Consider the following 20,998-nt stretch of genomic DNA (forward strand, 5'->3'; position numbering starts at 1 on the left):
GTTGTGAGGCTTTGTTTGAAGTGGTGAAGGCGGAACTTTGTAATCCTTTGTCCTTCTAAGTGACTATACAGTGCATTGATGTGACCAAGCAGCCTGTGCCAATCTATAATAGATAGATAGATAGATAGATAGATAGATAGATAGATAGATAGATAGATAGATAGATAGATAGATAGATAGATAGATAGATAGATAGATAGAGTGCTTTATTAATCCCCTGGGGGAAATTCTTGTGTTACAGCAGAAGCCAATGTCAGTACATCTCAGTAAAAAACACACAAAAGAAAAAGCCAATGTCAAAAATATGTCAGACATAGAAACCATGTCAGAAACATGTCAAGAAAGCACAGCATTTAAGTTATCCTATCTACAATAAAGTTAAATAAAATAAGATAAGAAAAGAAATTGCACCTGTATTTTACAGCTGTAGCAAGCACACATGTTCTATGTGGCCAAAATGGACATTGTGCAACATCATTATAATTATAAAGTGACATACAGCAAAAGCCCCTCCCACTAGAGACTCACTGCCTCCCTCCCTGCCCCAGCTGAATCCCGCACCCCCCCCTCCCTTCACACAGCAGACTGTGACTCTCGTAACTAGGGCCTGGTTGGCTTGGACCGTGATGATAAATTGCACTGACTTTTATTTTTAATAGATTTTTAAATAATTATTTTAAATTAAAATGAAATGAAACTTTGTTTTAAATGTAATACTAGCTTTAAACTGTAGTTTTAACTTCTTCTAACTTAATATCAGTTTCTCGTTTTTTAATGCCGATCTAACTCTGACTGCTAATGTTGTGTAGATTTTGTGCAGACACAAGTTGGGTCGGAATATGAACTCATGTGGGTCTTTAATGCATACTTGATTTTAATGTACATACACACACACTTAAGCACATTGTGTATATACGATCTTTTGCACTAGCAATATTGAGTCTTTTTTGTGTTGACTTGATCTCTGCAGGCACCAAGACAAATTCCTCATATGTAACTTGCATATTGTGGCAATAAAGTGATTCTGATTCTGATTCTGATTCTGAGCAATGATGAAATGAGGGTTCACCAGCGTATCTATGGGAGGGGTGTGTAGGAGAGAGGGAGAGGGAGTGAAAGGAGGAGTCTGCTCTCCCTGCATGTACGCGACTTATTATATATATAACCTGTGCTTTTGTAGCTAATCACTTTGATGATTTTAATGTAGGCTATGCTTTTTTCCAGATGCTGGTATAGGTATATATATATATATATACAAACACACACACACACACAACACATTTTGGTTTCATTTGGTAAGCTACTTATTGATGGCCCGAGATCTATAGACCTTGATCTACAGCGAGGGGGGTTCAAAGTGTGAGGCGGGCCCTGGGGGCTCCAAGCAGTTTCAGGGGAGGCTCTGTGATTGGAAGTGGAAAAGATATTACATTAGTTATGAAAAGGAGATCACATAAATATCCTAAATGTTTGTGATTTGGTTAAAGAGAGATTGGTTCAGAGATACAGTAGTTTTGAGGAATTTGACTGTCTGTCACGGTTTGTGGGGTTCAAGCCTATTGCCTGTGAAGAGGCTTGAATATCTGTCATATCTGTCATTTGGCCAAATTTCAGGGATTGGCCCAGTGGTATGGATGGTTAGAAAAACAGGAAATGAGGTGTTGGTTGTATCGCCGGAATTTGGTAGATTGGTATCAACTGCTGACCTCCAGGTAACCACCTGGCCCTAAAATGGCCTGTGAAGGCCTAAAAACAAAAGGGGTTCGAGCCTATTGGGATATCTGTCATATCTGTCATTGGGCCAAATTTCAGGGAGGTATGGATGGTTACAAAACAGGAAATGAGGTGTTGGTAATATCGCCAAACTTAAGTAGATTAGTATATCTTTTTTTGTTTCTGAGTAGTGGGCGAGTTTTCTAGCCTAGGTGCAAAATGTGGTTACTGTGGGCCTCAGGGTTTCTGAGATATATACAGTTTTACGGAAGGAAAAGAAGAAGAAGAAGAATAAAAATAAGAAGAAAGAAACATAGCAAATACAATAGGGCTTCCAGCCCCTTCGGGCCTTGAACCCCTAATAACAATAATGATGATGATGATGATGATGATGATAATAATAAACAATAATAATAAATTTAAAAAAGGTCCAGGTGAATCATTAAACACATGGCGTCATTCTCTTTATTGTCTCTTCATAAACAGCTGGCTGCAGGTAGTGGTGCAGGCAGATGGAATGGGACAGTGCACTGCATTGATAACGGCACATTTCTTTATTGTGATATTGCCATTGAAGTGATTGCACAGCCTCGGATGTCTGAAAGCAGAAATAATACATTTGACTGCAACTGTAGGCAGCACAATACAATGCACGGCAATACAATATCACTGTTATTATGTTATGGCTATACACGATTGGATAACTTGCTCCATTCATATATTATAGGTTGGTAAGTATATTGTGTGTGTTTTTGTTCATCCACAGTCACACAAAGTACATTTCAGTGAGCCTCAGTCAGCTTGTACATACAGGAGCGTGACCCCATTGGTTCATTTTTGCCCAACTTTCCAGAGCTACGATGAGGAACAGGATGGATTGTGCTGAGAAAGAACCCCGGCCAATCACCATCATCATCGGTAAGTAGCAAATAGGACTAGACTTTAAACAAGTGGGAGCTATCCCTTTAAGTAAAGTTTCTGTTTGATCATTGTTTAATCTGCCAAGGATCTTGGCTGGCAGCTGAATGGGCAGATGCCAATTGAAGAATGCTGCATCTGTAGCTACTGAACAGTCTATTGATGGAAGGACACAGGAGACAAGCCACTGGCTCTGTCACTGTTCATTTGGCCCCAGTGCGAGCAAAACACAAAGCACTGATGCTAGGATAATGTCCTCTTATACACCAGCTGAGCACAGCCAGTCCAGCAGCTGTCAGCCTGGTGGCTCCTCCAGCAGTGTCTGCTGCAACACCAAGAGACACCCAGAGCAAAGTCCCCTGGAAGTATCTAGTAGGGGTGGGAATCAACAGATGATCATGAATCAGGAAGTACTATATGAATTCATGATGTTTTTTCATGCTCAAAGTCATGCATGAATTCATGATCATTTATGTATCCTTACCATAAGTGTTACAATACTCTGAAATCCTGTCACAAAGGTAGCGAGGACATAGCCCTCCCATTTAGAACGAAGATATGATTGGTCAATTTTACTGTCATTCCAACTATGATCTCATTGGATTGACACACCGGCCGTCTGCTGAAATGACAGTGGGCAAGCCTATCACAGCGCAGAATGGAGCTGCATACGTTCACAGCAACTGTGAAGCACAAAATTCTGATTCTAATCTTTCACTATCCAACACAAACCGAGTAGGCAGTTTTAATGGGTGCTGTTTACATGTCAATTGTAAAAAATATTAATTAATGAAATAAAATGATAATTACTTTTAAACATTATTGTTTAGAATATCTACAGCCCTCAGGTCCCTGACGGTTCCCTTCTGGTATTTTGCATTATATGCTACTTACAGTTTCTTGCATCCAGGTAATCATAATCACACAGGTAGCCTAACCAAACTTGTACTATTGCTACACCTGCAGCAGTCCCATTGCAGGTTACTGGTAACTGCCAACTGGTGGTACGAAAAGTTTATTACAGCCAAAATGATTGCCTCCCTTTGACCCAGCAAACTCTACAAGCAAATACAATAAAGTTTAACTGTTAAACTTGATTATCTATTAAACATTATATGAAGAGATTATTCAAATATGCTGCCACAGATCATTCATGTCATAGGTAATGCTTGTTGTGACTTAGTTACTTTAGTTTAGTTAATGCCAGGCTAGAAGTAACACACTGAGAGATAGGGTTCGTTTAAATGTGTTGTGCCTTTAATATTAATTCGCCTTGGTTGATGTCACTGTTCTTGTTTAATTCATGTTAGTACACTTTAGGGACAATATATCTGAATGCAATATATATCAATACAAAATATGACACTCTGGATGGTGGGCCAGAAACAAATAATGGTGATATTAGCTCCATGTTATTCTTCCGTAGTATCACAAATCAGACACGTAACATCACAGTTTCACAAGATCTCAGTTTACTTTGTAATGACATTCTTACATTGTTGTTTACATTCTAGCAATGCAACGTCTGTATGGCTGAGAAACAAACATAATTATGCATAGTCAGACTCTGCTGTCACTGAACTTTGATTCATTACATGTTTGGGTGGACAGAGAAGCTTCTTCCCTCTGCAGACAGGAGGCGCTATTCAGCAGGTTAGATGCAGCGGTGTTTCTTCAGACCAGATGACTGGGTGAACATTTTCTTACAGCGGTCACACCAGTAGCCCCTTCCAGTGTGGATGCGTTGATGTGTTTTTAGGCTACCTAACTGACTGAAACTGCTCCCACATTGGTCACAGTGGTAGGGCTTCTCTCCAGTGTGAATGTGTTTGTGTTTTTTTAAGTCACTTGACTGAGTGAAACTGCTCTCACATTGGTCACAGTGGTAGGGCTTATCTCCAGTGTGAATGAGTTGATGTGTTTTTAGGTTACCTAACTGACTGAAACTGCTCCCACATTGGTCACAGTGGTAGGGCTTCTCTCCAGTGTGAATGCGTTCATGTTTTTTTAGGCTACCTAACTCACTGAAACTGCTCCCACATTGGTCACAGTGGTAGGGCTTCTCTCCAGTGTGAATGCGTTGATGTTTTTTTAGGTTACCTAAGAGACTGAAACTGCTCCCACATTGGTCACAGTGGTAGGGCTTCTCCCCAGTGTGAATGCGTTTATGTCTTCTTAGGTGACCTAACCGACTGAAACTGCTCCCACATTGGTCACAGTGGTAGGGCTTCTCTCCAGTGTGAATGCGTTGATGTATTTTTAGGCTACCTAACCGACTGAAACTGCTCCCGCATTGGTCACATTGGTAGGGCTTCTCTCCAGTGTGAATGCGTTGATGTTTTTTTAGGCTACCTAACAGACTGAAGCTGCTCCCACATTGGTCACAGTGGTAGGGCTTCTCTCCAGTGTGAATGCGTTGATGTTTTTTTAGGCTATCTAACTGACTAAAACTGCTCCCACATTGGTCACAGTGGTAGGGCTTCTCTCCAGTGTGAATGCGTTGATGTTTTTTTAGGTGACCTAACCGACTGAAAGTGCGCCCGCATTGGTCACAGTGGTAGGGCTTCTCTCCAGTGTGAATGCGTTGATGTGTTTTTAGGGGAGTTAACTGACTGAAACTGCTCCCACATTGGTCACAGTGGTAGGGCTTCTCTCCAGTGTGAATGCGTTGATGTATTTTTAGGCTACCTAACCGACTGAAACTGCTCCCGCACTGGTCACAGTGGTAGGGCTTCTCTCCAGTGTGAATGCGTTGATGTGTTTTTAGGTCACCTAACTGACTGAAACTGCTCCCACATTGGTCACAGTGGTAGGGCTTCTCTCCAGTGTGAATGCGTTTATGTGTTTTTAGACTACCTAACTGACTGAAACTGCTTCCACATTGGTCACAGTGGTAGGGCTTCTCTCCAGTGTGAATGCGTTGATGTCTTTTTAGGTGACCTAACAGACTGAAACTGCTCCCACATTGGTCACAGTGGTAGGGCTTCTCTCTAGTGTGAATGCGTTTGGGTCTCCTGGTGTCTCTCTGTTTCCATAAAGGAGGACATAAAGAAAGAATTAGGACAGAGGGACGGTGTATGTGTGTGTGTGTTGCAACATCAGCGATACAACAGTGATATTTTTCTCACCTCTTCTGAAGAATTCATTTCGACAGTGTTCCTCCCCTCCTAGACCAGATGTCTGTCCTCCCACCAAACAGCTCTGTAGGTACAGCAGGGTTACATTAAATCAGTCATATACAATCTAATTACAAATTGGGGTCTCAAACTCTTTGGGAAATTGTTCAAAATTGAATGGTATGTTGCTCACAATTTATTGAGGTAATCATACAAATATTGGCAATCTGAAGGTTGAAGATTTGGAGTTCTTAAATAGCATGGGCCCTATCGTTGCATCGGCGCAGTTTCTAGGCCGAGCGGCAGGCGCAGATCAAAGCAGTGGGCGTGGACAGGCGCACTTGATATCGTTGTGCTGGCGCTAGATGCAGCCCAAAGCATTACAACCACGCCTTTTAGGCGTAAAATTATGCACTGTCATGCTCATTGGATAAGTGCAATAAACGAATGGCACGCTTGCCTTTTTAGCTCCAATTCCACTGGTCCCGCAAAACCAGACGAAACCCAAGCCTCTGATCCCCCCCCCCCACCTCCCTTCATCCCGTCTGTCTCCATATATCGGCTATTATTCCATATTATGATGCTTCTCAAACCAATCTAACTGCAGTTTAAATACTGCAAGCATGTAAATACGCTACACTATAGCAAGATCAAAGTGAAAATAATGTTCTATGCATCAGCTAGAAAAATATAGCCTATTAGATTGGTGAAAGTTTGTCCAGAAAGATATCATTTTCTCTCGCCTGCTGCAGGAAGGATGATGCACATAAATATAGCCTACATTATGTCAAGTCATTGCATAAATGTGTTTTTATTGTAAAACTAAATGTGAAATAGGGCCAAGTTATTGGAGGGACATCACAGTATAGCAGATGCCATTAGAAGCGCGTTCCGAAGCGCGTTCCGCTGTTACTTCTCTAAATCACGTTAACTCGACAAGGGGTATATATAGGCCCAGGAGGACATATATGTTTCACATAGGGTGGTGTTTTCATTTCGATGTTTTATTTGGTCCAATATTGAAATGTTGACAATGGTAGGCTGTGTTACCATTACACATTAATTTAGAACTACCTTTTATATCTATTTTGGCTCATTTGGTTGCTATTTAGTAGCGAAATGGAGAAACACAATGCATGCTGGGAACTCAGAGAGAGAGAGAGAGAAGGGTGACAGAGAAGAGGCAGTGAAGGCACAGAATAGGCCTGCTTTTCAAAAGCGCAAAGCGCTAAATGTACGCCAGGTCCCAAGATATCACTAGGCTGGTATTTAGCGCCGACACGCCCACTTTGGGACTGCGCCACGCCCATTCGGCCTAAAGCGCATTTGGCAGCCTAAAGCCTATTGCTATCTTGCCGAAACAGGCGCAAGGCACGTTTTTTTGCGGTTAAGGCCCGTAATAGCACCGATGGCCTGTGGGAGAATAGAGCCCCATGTGTTTACAATCGGAGTGATGTGTGTGTGTGTGTGTGTGTGTGTGTGCGTGTGTGTGTGTGTGTGTGTGTGTGTGTGTGTGTGTGTGTGTGCGCGCGCATGTGAGAGAGAACAAAGGGTCATAAACCAAGGTTCTGAAGGCCTTGGTTTCTTGAGTTAAACTGAGTCATTAAGCTGGACAGGAGAGGATTTGGGATCACATCCAATAATGCAGATCAAGAGAGAGAGAGAGAGAGAGAGAGAGAGAGAGACTTAGGATACTCAATGAACCAAGGACATCATCACAATCTCTTGAGTCTGATTCTAGAAGATAATTCCATATGATCAGTATGCACTACACATCTAACAATAAGGCTAGTCTAATTCTGCCAGATGATTCAGCCTTACTTGAGTCTTTGCGTTTCCAAAGTTGTCCTTGCTTGTGCGCAGTAGTTGTAGACTGGATCGGAGCACAAAGAAACCTTGATCAGAGGCCTAGTCCTCCTGGGCTATTGTCCTGGAATTTCTGCAGAAAACGTCTCTTTGGTGATCACAGCTGGGCAGCGGTCTAAAGAGGCAGAACACGACTGTAAACAGCTGTTTATATAGCGCAGGTGACGTCACACCTTTGGACTCACCGACGCCCCGCCCATTGTAGTCCAGATGTTCAGGTGGGGGTTGTGAGGCTTTGTTTGAATGAGGTGGTGAAGGCAGAACTTTGTAATCCTTTGTCCTTCTAAGTGAGTGCATTGATGTGACCAAGCAGCCTGTGCCAATCTATAACAGATAGATAGATAGATAGATAGATAGATAGATAGATAGATAGATAGATAGATAGATAGATAGATAGATAGATAGATAGATAGATAGATAGATAGATAGATAGATAGATAGATAGAGTACTTTATTAATCCCCTGGGGGAAATTCTTGTGTTACAGCAGTCAGTCATGTCAGTACATCTCAGTAAAAAACACACAAAAGAAAAAGCCAATGTCAAAAATATGTCAGACATAGAAACATGTCAAGAAAGCACAGCATTTAAGTTATCCTATCTACAATAAAGTTAAATAAAATAAGATAAGAAAAGAAATTGCACCTGTATTTTACAGCTGTAGCAAGCACACATGTTCTATGTGGCCAAAATGGACATTGTGCAACATCATTATAATTATAAAGTGACATACAGAAAAAGCCCCTCCCACTAGAGACTCACTGCCTCCCTCCCTGCCCCAGCTGAATCCCGCACCCTCCCCTCCCTTCACACAGCAGACTGTGACTCTCGTAACTAGGGCCTGGTTGGCTTGGACCGTGATGATAAATTGCACTGACTTTTATTTTTTATAGATTTTTAAATAATTATTTTAAATTAAAATGAAATGAAACTTAGTTTTAAACTTAATACTAGCTTTGAACTGTAGTTTTAACTTCTTCTAACTTAATATCAGTTTCTCGTTTTTTAATGCCGATCTAACTCTGACTGCTAATGTTGTGTATATTTTGTGCAGACACAAGTTGCCTCGGAATATGAACTCATGTGGGTCTTTAATGCATACTTGATTTTAATGTACATACACACACACTTAAGCACATTGTGTATATACGATCTTTTGCACTAGCAATATTGAGTCTTTTTTGTGTTGACTTGATCACTGTATGGCATGCAGGCACCAAGACAAATTCCTCATATGTAACTTGCATATTGTGGCAATAAAGTGATTCTGATTCTGATTCTGAGCAATGATGAAATGAGTGTTCACCAGCGTATCTATGGGAGGGGTGTGTAGGAGAGAGGGAGAGGGAGTGAAAGGAGGAGTCTGCTCTCCCTGCATGTACGCGACTTATTATATATATAACCTGTGCTTTTGTAGCTAATCACTTTGATGATTTTACTGTAGGCTATGCTTTTTTCAGATGCTGGTATAGGTATATATATATATATATATATATATATATATATATATATATATATATATACACACACACACACACACAACACATTCTGGTTTCATTTGGTAAGCTACTTATTGATGGCCCGAGGTCTATAGACCTTGATCTACAGCGAGGGGGGTTCAAAGTGTGAGGGGGGCCCTGGGGGCTCCAAGCAGTTTCAGGGGAGGCTCAGTGATTGGAAGTGGAAAAGATATTACATTAGTTATGAAAATGAGATCACATAAATATCCTAAATGTTTGTGATTTGGTTAAAGAGAGATTGGTTCAGAGATACAGTAGTTTTGAGGAATTTGACTGTCTGTCACGGTTTGTGGGGTTCAAGCCTATTGCCTGTGAAGAGGCTTGAATATCTGTCATATCTGTCATTGGGCCAAATTTCAGGGATTGGCCCAGTGGTATGGATGGTTAGAAAAACTGGAAATGAGGTGTTGGTTGTATCGCCGGAATTTGGTAGATTGGTATCAACTGCTGACCTCCAGGTAACCACCTGGCCCTAAAATGGCCTGTGAAGGCCTAAAAACAAAAGGGGCTTGAGCCTATTGGGATATCTGTCATATCTGTCATTGGGCCAAATTTCAGGGAGGTATGGATGGTTACAAAACAGGAAATGAGGTGTTGGTAATATCGCCAAACTTTGGTAGATTAGTATATATGTTTTTGTTTCTGAGTAGTGGGCGAGTTTTCTAGCCTAGGTGCAAAATGTGGTTACTGTGGGCCTTAGGGTTTCTGAGATATAAACAGTTTTACGGAAGGAAAAGAAGAAGAAGAAGAAGAATAAAAATAAGAAGAAAGAAACATAGCAAATACAATAGGGCTTCCAGCCCCTTCAGGCCTTGAACCCCTAATAACAATAATGATGATGATGATGATGATAATAAACAATAATAATAAAGTTAAAAAAGGTCCAGGTGACTCATTAAACACATGGCGTCATTCTCTTTATTGTCTCTTCATAAACAGCTGGCTGTAGGTAGTGGTGCAGGCAGATGGAATGGGACAGTGCACTGCATTGATAACGGCACATTTCTTTATTGTGATATTGCCATTGAAGTGATTGCACAGCCTCGGATGTCTGAAAGCAGAAAAAATACATTTGACTGCAACTGTAGGCAGCACAATACAATGCACGGCAATACAATATCACTGTTATTATGTTATTGCTATACACGATTGGATAACTTGCTCCATTCATATATTATAGGTTGGTAAGTATATTGTGTGTGTTTTTGTTCATCCACAGTCACACAAAGTACATTTCAGTGAGCCTCAGTCAGCTTGTACATACAGGAGCGTGACCCCATTGGTTCATTTTTGCCCAACTTTCCAGAGCTACGATGAGGAACAGGATGGATTGTGCTGAGAAAGAACCCCGGCCAATCAGCATCATCATCGGTAAGTAGCAAATAGGGATAGACTTTAAAAAAGTGGGAGCTATCCCTTTAAGTAACGTTTCTGTTTGATCATTGTTTAATCTGCCAAGGATCTTGGCTGGCAGCTGAATGGGCAGATGCCAATTGAAGAATGCTGCATCTGTAGCTACTGAACAGTCTATTGATGGAAGGACACAGGAGACAAGCCACTGGCTCTGTCACTGTTCATTTGGACCCAGTGCGAGCAAAACACAAAGCACTGATGCTAGGATAATGTCCTCTTGTACACCAGCTGAGCACAGCCAGTCCAGCAGCTGTCAGCCTGGTGGCTCCTCCAGCAGCGTCTGCTGCAACACCAAGAGACACCCAGAGCAAAGTCCCCTGGAAGTATCTAGTAGGGGTGGGAATCAACAGATGATCATGATTCATGAAGTACTATATGTGAATTAATGATGTTTTTTCATGCTCAAAGTTATGCATGAATTCATGATCATTTATGTATCCTTACCATAAGTGTTACAATACTCTGAAATCCTGTGACAAAGGTAGCGAGGACATAGCCCTCCCATTTAGAGGGAAGATATGATTGGTCAATTTTACTGTCATTCCAACTATGATCTCATTGGATTGACACACCGGCCGTCTGCTGAAATGATAGTGGGCAAGCCTATCACAGCGCAGAATGGAGCTGCATACGTTCACAGCAACTGTGAAGCACAAAATTCTGATTCTAATCTTTCACCATCCAACACAAACCAAGTAGGCAGTTTTAATGGGTTTATTTCCTCAGAAAAATGTTGTTTACATGTGAATTGTGAAAGATTTTAATTAATGAAATAAAATGATAATTACTTTTTAAACATTATTGTTTAGAATATCTACAGCCCTCAGGTCCCTGACGGTTCCCTTCTGGTATTTTGCATTATATGCTACTTACAGTTTCTTGCATCCAGGTAATCATAATCACACAGGTAGCCTAACCGAACTTGTACTATTGCTACACCTGCAGCAGTCCCATTGGAGGTTACTGGTAACTGCCACCTGGTGGTACAAAAAGTTTATTACAGCCAAAATGATTGCCTCCCTTTGACCCAGCAAACTCTACAAACAAATACAATAAAGTTTAATTGTTAAACTTGATTATCAATTAAACATTATATGAAGAGATTATTCAAATATGCTGCCACAGATCATTCATGTCATAGGTAATGCTTGTTGTGACTTAGTTACTTTAGTTTAGTTAATGCCAGGCTAGAAGTAACACACTGAGAGATAGGGTTCGTTTAAATTTGTTGTGCCTTTAATATGAACTCGCCTTTGTTGATGTCACTGTTCTTGTTTAATTCATGTTAGTACACTTTAGGGACAATATATCTGAATGCAATATATGTCAATACAAAATATGACACTCTGGATGCTGGGCCAGAAACAAATAATGGTGATATTAGCTCCATGTTATTCTTCTGTAGTATCAAAAATCAGACACGTAACATCACAGTTTCACAAGATCTCAGTTTACTTTGTAATGACATTCCTACATTGTTGTTTACATTCTAGCAATGCAACGTCTGTATGGCTGAGAAACAAACATAATTATGCATAGTCAGACTCTGCTGCCACTGAACTTTGATTCATTACACGTTTGGGTGGACAGAGAAGCTTCTTTCCTCTGCAGACAGGAGGCGCTATTCAGCAGGTTAGATGCAGCGATGTTTCTTCAGACGAGATGACTGAGTGAACATTTTCTTACAGTGGTCACACCAGTAGCCCGTTCCAGTGTGGATGCGTTGATGTTGTTTTAGGTTACCTAACCGACTGAAACTGCTCCCACATTGGTCACAGTGGTAGGGCTTCTCTCCAGTGTGAATGCGTTGATGTCTTTTTAGGTGACCTAACAGACTGAAACTACTCCCACATTGGTCACAGTGGTAGGGCTTCTGCCCAGTGTGAATGCGTTGATGTGTTTTTAGGTGACCTAACCGACTGAAACTGCTCCCACATTGGTCACAGTGGTAGGGCTTCTCTCCAGTGTGAATGCGTTCATGTTTTTTTAGACTACCTAACTCACTGAAACGGCTCCCACATTGGTCACAGTGGTAGGGCTTCTCTCCAGTGTGAATGCGTTGATGTGTTTTTAGGTGACCTAACCGACTGAAACTGCTCCCACATTGGTCACAGTGGTAGGGCTTCTCTCCAGTGTGAATGCGTTTGTGTTTTTTTAAGTCACTTGACTGAGTGAAACTGCTCTCACATTGGTCACAGTGGTAGGGCTTATCTCCGGTGTGAATGAGTTGATGTGTTTTTAGGTTACCTAACTGACTAAAACTGCTCCCACATTGGTTACAGTGGTAGGGCTTCTCTCCAGTGTGAATGCGTTGATGTGTTTTTAGGGTAGCTAACTGACTGAAACTGCTCCCACATTGGTCACAGTGGTAGGGCTTCTCTCCAGTGTGAATGCGTTGGTGTGTTTTTAGGGTAGCTAACTGACTGAAACTGCTCCCACATGCGTCACAGTGGTAGGGCTTCTCTCCAGTGGGAATGCGTTTGGGTCTCTTGTTGTTTCTCTGTTTCCATAAAGGAGGACATAAAGAAATAATTAGGACAGAGGGACGGTGCATGTGTGTGTGTTGCAACATCAGTGATACAACAGTGATATTTTTCTCACCTCTTCTGAAGAATTCATTTCGACAATGTTCCTCCCCTCCTACACCAGATGTCTGTCCTCCCACCAAACAGCTCTGTAGGTACAGCAGGGTTACATTAAATCAGTCATATACAATCTAATTACAAATTAGGGTCTCAAACTCTTTGGGAAATTGTTCAAAATTGAATGGTATGTTGCTCACAATTTATTGAGGTAATCATACTTTTGGGTATACAAATATTGGCAATCTAAAGGTTGAAGATTTGGAGTTCTTAAATAGCATGTTTACAATCGGAGTGATGTGTGTGTGTGTGTGTGTGTGTGTGTGTGTGTGTGTGTGTGTGTGTGTGTGTGTGTGTGTGTGTGTGTGTGTGTGTGTGTGTGTGTGTGTGTGTGTGTGTGTGTGAGAGAGGGGGGTCGGGAGAGAACAAAGGGTCATAAACATTTTCTTGAGTTAAATATTAAGCTGAACTAGAGGATTTGGGATCGGTCCAATAACGGTGATTGAGAGAGAGAGAGAGAGAGACTTAATCACTATGATACTCAATAAACAAAGGAGATTATCACCATCTCTTAAGTCTGATTCTAGAAGATAATTCCATATGATCAGTATGCACTACACATCTAACAATAAGGCTAGTCTAATTCTTCCAGGATGATTCAGCCTTACTTGAGTCTTTGCGTTTCCGAAGTTGTCCTTGCTTGTGCCCAGTAGTTGTAGACTGGATCAGAGGACAAAGAAACCTTGATCAGAGGCCTAGTCCTCCTGGTCTATTGTACTGGAATTTCTGCAGAAAACATCTCTTTGGTGATCACAGCTGGGCAGCGGTCTAAAGAGGCAGAACACGACTGTAAACAGCTGTTTATATAGCGCAGGTGACGTCACACCTTTGGACTCACCGACGCCCCGCCCATTGTAGTCCAGATGTTCAGGTGGGGGTTGTGAGGCTTTGTTTGAATGAGGTGGTGAAGGCGGAACTTTGTAATCCTTTGTCCTTCTAAGTGACTTGTGTGCATTGATGTGACCAAGCAGCCTGTGCCAATCTATAACAGATAGATAGATAGATAGATAGATAGATAGATAGATAGATAGATAGATAGATAGATAGATAGATAAATTGCACTGACTTTTATTTTTTATAGATTTTTAAATAATTATTTTAAATTAAAATGAAATGAAACTTCGTTTTAAACTTAATACTAGCTTTAAACTGTAGTTTTAACTTCTTCTAACTTAATATCAGTTTCTCGTTTTTTAATGCCGATCTAACGGCGGGTTCACACACACGCCTAGAGCGACGCTTTAAGCAACGCATAAAATTTAGGCGTCCTTGTTAACAGAAGAGAGCGTTCACACATACCGCTGCCACGCTGCGCTGAAGCCACGCTCGCGCTGCGCCTACGCTGCGCTGCATTTATCATTTAGGCGTCTGTTCTATTTTTCAGCGTCTAGGCGCGCTGAACTGTCAAGCTGGCTGTTGTTTCTGACGGGCTTGGGCCATATTTTCTACCGAGTTTGCCCAAAAGGGAGGGTGGAGCGCGAATTAACGAGTGCATAGTAGGAGAGCTGTCCTTCATGTGTTCCTCTATTAACGTCTTTTCTGTCAGATGTATATATACCCCCCCTGTCTCAATGCATGTATCACTCATGGTGTTGACTCATAGTCACATGATTACCCGAGGGAAAATAACAATTACAGCCGGCCAGGAAATAGACAGACATCGTCACTTGCACATTACAATAAAAAAGAGGTTTATATTACTCACCCATGCTATAAATCAGATCTGAAAAGTGTAAAAAAAACGCTGCTCATGTGATCAGCGTAGCGCAGAGCGGGGCTTCAGTGTGGCGTCCTGTGTGAACGCAAATAGGCGCCTAGCGTGCATGAAGCCATGCCTATATGCGTAGGCGTAGCTTAAAGCATAGCTTTAAGCGTCGCTCTAGGCGTATGTGTGAACCCAGGGTAACTCTGACTGCTAATGTCTTGTAGATTTTGTGCAGACACAAGTTGCCTCGGAATATGAACTCATGTGGGTCTTTAATGCATACTTGATTTTAATGTACATGCACACAAACTTAAGCACATTGTGTATATACGATCTTTTGCACTAGCAATATTGAGTCTTTTTTGTGTTGACTTGATCACTGTATGGCATGCAGGCACCAAGACAAATTCCTCATATGTAACTTGCATATTGTGGCAATAAAGTGATTCTGATTCTGATTCTGAGCAATGATGAAATGAGGGTTCACCAGCGTATCTATGGGAGGGGTGTGTAGGAGAGAGGGAGAGGGAGTGAAAGGAGGAGTCTGCTCTCCCTGCATGTACGCGACTTATTATATATATAACCTGTGCTTTTGTAGCTAATCACTTTGATGATTTTACTGTAGGCTATGCTTTTTTCATATGCTGGTATATATATATATATATATATATATATATATATATATATATATATATATATACACACACACACACACACACAAACAACAACAACACATTTTGGTTTCATTTGGTAAGCTACTTATTGATGGCCCGAGATCTATAGACATTGATCTACAGCGAGGGGGGTTCAAAGTGTGAGGCGGGCCCTGGGGGCTCCAAGCAGTTTCAGGGGAGGCTCAGTGATTGGAAGTGGAAAATATATTACATTAGTTATGAAAAGGAGATCACATAAATATCCTAAATGTTTGTGATTTGGTTAAAGAGAGATTGCTTCAGAGATACAGTAGTTTTGAGGAATTTGACTGTCTGTCACGGTTTGTGGGGTTCAAGCCTATTGCCTGTGAAGAGGCTTGAATAGCTGTCATTTCTGTCATTGGGCCAAATTTCAGGGATTGGCCCAGTGGTATGGATGGTTAGAAAAACAGGAAATGAGGTGTTGGTTGTATCGCCGGAATTTGGTAGATTGGTATCAACTGCTGACCTCCAGGTAACCACCTCGCCCTAAAATGGCCTGTGAAGGCCTAAAAACAAAAGGGGTTCGAGCCTATTGGGATATCTGTCATATCTGTCATTGGGCGAAATTTCAGGGAGGTATGGATGGTTACAAAACAGGAAATGAGGTGTTGGTAATATCGCCAAACTTCGGTAGATTAGTATATATTTTTTTGTTTCTGAGTAGTGGGCGAGTTTTCTAGCCTATAGGGGCAAAATGTGGTTACTGTGGGCCTTAGGGTTTCTGAGATATAGACAGTTTTACGGAAGGAAAAGAAGAAGAAGAAGAAGAATAAAAATAAGAAGAAAGAAACATAGCAAATACAATAGGGCTTCCAGCCCCTTCAGGCCTTGAACCCCTAATAACAATAATGATGATGATGATGATAATAATAAACAATAATAATAAAATTAAAAAAGGTCCAAATGACTCATTAAACACATGGCGTCATTCTCTTTATTGTCTCTTCATAAACAGCTGGCTGTAGGTAGTGGCGCAGGCAGATGGAATGGGACAGTGCACTGCATTGATAACGGGACATTTCTTTATTGTGATATTGCCATTGAAGTGATTGCACAGCCTCGGATGTCTGAAAGCAGAAATAATACATTTGACTGCAACTGTAGGCAGCACAATACAATGCACGGCAATACAATATCACTGTTATTATGTTATTGCTATACACGATTGGATAACTTGCTCCATTCATATATTATAGGTTGGTAAGTATATTGTGTGTGTTTTTGTTCATCCACAGTCACACAAAGTACATTTCAGTGAGCCTCAGTCAGCTTGTACATACAGGAGCGTGACCCCATTGGTTCATTTTTGCCCAACTTTCCAGAGCTACGATGAGGAACAGGATGGATTGTGCTGAGAAAGAACCCCGGCCAATCAGCATCATCATCGGTAAGTAGCAAATAGGACTAGACTTTAAACAAGTGGGAGCTATCCCTTTAAGTAAAGTTTCTGTTTGATCATTGTTTAATCTGCCAAGGATCTTGGCTGGCAGCTGAATGGGCAGATGCCAATTGAAGAATGCTGCATCTGTAGCTACTGAACAGTCTATTGATGGAAGGACACAGGAGACAAGCCACTGGCTCTGTCACTGTTCATTTGGCCCCAGTGCGAGCAAAACACAAAGCACTGATGCTAGGATAATGTCCTCTTGTACACCAGCTGAGCACAGCCAGTCCAGCAGCTGTCAGCCTGGTGGCTCCTCCAGCAGCGTCTGCTGCAACACCAAGAGACACCCAGAGCAAAGTCCCCTGGAAGTATCTAGTAGGGGTGGGAATCAACAGATGATCATGAATCATGAAGTACTATATGTGAATTAATGATGGTTTTTCATGCTCAAAGTTATGTTTGAATTCATGATAATTTATGTATCCTTACTATAAGTGTTACAATACTCTGAAATCCTGTCACAAAGGTAGCGAGGACATAGCCCTCCCATTTAGAGCAAAGATATGATTGGTCAATTTTACTGTCATTCCAGCTATGATCTCATCGGATTGACACAGCGGCCGTCTGCTGAAATGATAGTGGGCAAGCCTATCACAGCGCAGAATAGAGCTGCATATGTTCACAGCAACTGTGAAGCACAAACTTCTGATTCTAATCTTTCAATATCCAACACAAACCAAGTAGGCAGTTTTAATGGGTTTATTTCCTCAGAAACATGTTGTTTACATGTTAATTGTAAAAATATAAATTAATGAAATAAAATGATAATTACTTTTTAAACATTATTGTTTAGAATATCTACAGCCCTCAGATCCCTGAGGGTTCCCCTCTGGTATTTTGCAGTATATGCTACTTGTCTTACAGTTTCTTGCATCCAGGTAATCATAATCACACAGGTAGCCTAACCAAACTTCTGCTACTGCTACACCTGCAGCAGTACCATTGCAGGTTACTGGTAACTGCAACCTGGTGGTACAAAAAGTTTATTACAGCCAAAATGATTGCCTCCCTTTGACCCAGCAAACTCTACAACCAAATACAATAAAGTTTAATTGTTTAACTTGATTATCAATTAAACGTTATATGAAGAGATTATTCAAATATGCTGCCAGAGATCATTCATGTCATAGGTAATGCTTGTTGTGACTTAGTTACTTCAGTTAATGCCAGGCTAGAAGTAACACACTGAGAGATAGGGTTCGCTTAAATTTGTTGTGCCTTTAATATGAACTCGCCTTTGTTGATGTCACTGTTCTTGTTTAATTCATGTTAGTACACTTTAGGGACAATATATCTGAATACAATATATGAATACAAAATATGACACTCTGTATGGTGGCCCAGAAAAAAATAATGGTGATATTAGCTCCATGTTATTCTGCTGTAGTATCACAAATCAGACACATAACCATCAGTTTCACAAGATCTCAGTTTACTTTGTAATGACATTCTTACATTGTTGTTTACATTCTAGCAATGCAACGTCTGTATGGCTGAGAAACAAACATAATTATGCATAGTCAGACTCTGCTGTCACTGAACTTTGATTCATTACATGTTTGGGTGGACAGAGAAGCTTCTTCCCTCTGCAGACAGTGGAGGCGCTATTCAGCAGGTTAGATGCAGCGGTGTTTCTTCAGACCAGATGACGAGGTGAACATTTTCTTACAGCGGTCACACCAGCAGCCCGTTCCAGTGTGGATGCGTTGATGTTTTTTTAGGCTACCTAACTGGCTGAAACTGCTCCCACATTGGTCACAGTGGTAGGGCTTCTCTCCAGTGTGAATGCGTTGATGTGTTTTTAGGTCATGTGACCGACTGAAGCTACTTCCACACTGGTCACAGTGGTAGGGCTTCTCTCCAGTGTGAATGCGTTGATGTGTTTTTAGGCTACCTAACAGACTGAAACTGCTCCCACATTGGTCACAGTGGTAGGGCTTCTCTCCAGTGTGGATGCGTTGATGTGTTTTTAGGTGACCTAACCGACTGAAACTGCTCCCACATTGGTCACAGTGGTAGGGTTTCTCTCCAGTGTGAATGCGTTCATGTTTTTTTAGGCTACTTAACAGACTGAAACTGCTCCCACATTGGTCACAGTGGTAGGGCTTCTCTCCAGTGTGAATGCGTTTGTGTCTTGTTAGGTCACCTGGCAGACTGAAATGGCTCCCACATTGGTCACAGTGGTAGGGCTTCTCTCCAGTGTGAATGCGTTTATGTGTTTTTAGGTGAGCTAACCGACTGAAACTGCTCCCACATTGGTCACAGTGGTAGGGCTTCTCTCCAGTGTGAATGCGTTTGTGTCTCCTGGTGTCTCTCTGTTTCCATAAAGGAGGACATAAAGAAAGAATTAGGACAGAAGGATGGTGTATGTGTGTGTGTGTTGCAACATCAGCGATACAACAGTGATATTTTTCTCACCTCTTCTGAAGAATTCATTTTGACAATGCTCCTCCCCTCCTACACCAGATGTCTGTCCTCCCACCAAACAGCTCTGTAGGTACAGCAGGGTTACATTAAATCAGTCATATACAATCTAATTACAAATTGGGGTCTCAAACTCTTTGGGAAATTGTTCAAAATGGAATGGTATGTTGCTCCCAATGCATTGAGGTAATCATACTTAGGTTTGGGTATACAAATATTAGCAATCTAAAGGTTGAAGATTTGCGAGTTCTTAATAGCATGTGTTTACAATCGGAGTGATGTGTGTGTGTGTGTGTGTGTGTGTGTGTGTGTGTGTGTGTGTGTGTGTGTGTGTGTGTGTGTGTGTGTGTGTGTGTGCGCGCGTGTGAGAGAGAACAAAGGGTCATAAACCAAGGTTCTGATGGCCTTGGTTTCTCGAGTTAAACTGAGTCATTAAGCTGGACAGGAGAGGATTTGGGATCACATCCAATAAAGGAGATCAAGAGAGAGAGAGAGAGAGACTTAGGATACTCAATAAACAAAGGAGATCATCACCATCTCTTAAGTCTGATTCTAGAAGATAATTCCATATGATCAGTATGCACTACACATCTAACAATAAGGCTAGTCTAATTCTGCCAGATGATTCAGCCTTACTTGAGTCTTTGCGTTTCCGAAGTTGTCCTTGCTTGTGCGCAGTAGTTGTAGACTGGATCAGAGCACAAAGAAACCTTGATCAGAGGCCTAGTCCTCCTGGTCTTTGTCCTAGAATTTCTGCAGAAAACGTCTCTTTGGTGATCACAGCTGGGCAGCGGTCTAAAGAGGCAGAACACGACTGTAAACAGCTGTTTATACAGCGCAGGTGACGTCACACCTTTGGACTCACCGACGCCCCGCCCATTGTAGTCCAGATGTTCAGGTGGGGGTTGTGAGGCTTTGTTTGAATGAGGTGGTGAAGGCGGAACTTTGTAATCCTTTGTCCTTCTAAGTGACTATACAGTGCATTGATGTGACCAAAGAGCCTGTGCCAATCTATAACAGATAGATAGATAGATAGATAGATAGATAGATAGATAGATAGATAGATAGATAGATAGATAGATAGATAGATAGATAGATAGATATATAGATAGATAGATAGATAGATAGATAGATAGATAGATAGATAGATAGATAGATAGATAGATAGATAGATAGATAGATAGAGTGCTTTATTAATCCCCTGGGGGAAATTCTTGTGTTACAGCAGAAGCCAATGTCAGTACATCTCAGTAAAAAACACACAAAAGAAAAAGCCAATGTCAAAAATATGTCAGACATAGAAACCATGTCAGAAACATGTCAAGAAAGCACAGCATTTAAGTTATCCTATCTACAATAAAGTTAAATAAAATAAGATAAGAAAGGAAATGCAGAACCCCGCGGCAGTTAACCCATTGATACCTGATGCAGCATTTGTGTGTGTGTATCCCTTTAAGACCACGAACCACGTATGACACGGTTCGCGGTCTTAAAGGGATACACACACAAATGAGGGATATACAGGCAAATGCTGCATCAGGTA

This window comes from Poromitra crassiceps, assembly GCF_964638095.1.
Source record: "Poromitra crassiceps genome assembly, chromosome: 9".
Taxonomy (NCBI): Eukaryota; Metazoa; Chordata; class Actinopteri; order Beryciformes; family Melamphaidae; genus Poromitra; species Poromitra crassiceps.